The following is a 1,374-nucleotide window of genomic DNA, read 5'->3' on the forward strand; positions in this document are numbered from 1 at the left end:
GAGCAAAATTATCATGGAAACAGATATTATTCTTTGAAGCCGGTTATTAAAGAACAAAAAAAGGCTATATGAGGATAGGCTTGTAGGAGACTTTATGAGATCACATGGTGCCGAGCAGGCGCTTTGGGTCCATGAAAGAAGCCCGTATTAGACCCACATCACAGGGCTAGCGCCAACTCAAAGAGGAAGAGTCAAAGTGTCCTGGTACTAGCCCCGAGCATCAAGCCCTCTCAGAACAAAAAAACTAAACCAAGTTTGCATCCCTGCTCATGCATTTTTCATCAGCCAGAGATACGAAACCCTTTCAGAAATAAATATCAATTATTGAAATTGTTAATTAGACGTCCATAATTGGCAAAGATACACATGAATAAATAACTTTGACCATTAATTATTGATTTTAAAAAAATTAAAGCTCAGCAGGGAACACTTTTGAGTCTCTAAAGATCAAGCAAAATAAGAAATATGAGTTTTGGCCTTGAGTAATGTTCAATTAAAGGACTGTCAACTTTGCTGTAAAAGTCCAGTGATTTGCCCTGCGTCCTCTGATATATGTGGATTCCAATCCCCACGGTCGTCAGTATGTCAAGAGGGTGCAACATGGGATCTGGCTCTGCCTAAACGGGGAAACGTCAGATAAAAGATGACAGGAGATTCACAGGGTGGTTGACGTCTGTCGTAAATGGAAGTTAATGCAGGAGGTCATGAAGATGCAGTGATCTCAATCTAGTATCAGCTATGTACATTATGTACTGTATGTGTTCCAGTATGTTTACCTCTTTATGGTAATGCCGTAAACACGTATAGGCCCTACTAGGCCAAAAGCTGCATGATCCCTCATCAATAGGCCATTCTAGACCAGCAAAATATTCCTTAACATCCACGTATCCGACTCTCTACCTCCGCAAGTCATTCTTTGCGTTACAAATATCAAGCTCCTTCCAAAGAGAAACTACAAAAACAGTGAGATCTCAGTAGACCCCGTCTATTCTTCATCAATGAACCCTTTGTATTTGTGATGGGAGGCTGATTGAAGGGTAAGTAGTGCATTTTGGAAGATTAATTCTTTAGCTGTGAGTAGAAACCCACAGAACATACTCTGTGATTCCATTATTAGTCTCAGTTCTCTCCCCCTTTCTTTCATTTCTGATAGCTGGATAATTAAACCTCTATAGTATTGTCTTCCATCTCCCATGCCCCACTTACAGCAAAGTCTCATTCCCAGATGATAACCATTAAAAAGTCCCTTTTTAGACATTTGTTTTCAGATCATTATGACTTCTTTGGTGCTAATTTGTTATTTGTGGAAGTAGAAAGAGTGGTGGTAGGACAGAGACGGATATACATGTAAAAGCCCATACAAAAGAAATCCAA

The sequence above is a fragment of the Coregonus clupeaformis genome, chromosome 2 (genome assembly GCF_020615455.1).
Source record: "Coregonus clupeaformis isolate EN_2021a chromosome 2, ASM2061545v1, whole genome shotgun sequence".
NCBI classification, from domain to species: Eukaryota; Metazoa; Chordata; class Actinopteri; order Salmoniformes; family Salmonidae; genus Coregonus; species Coregonus clupeaformis.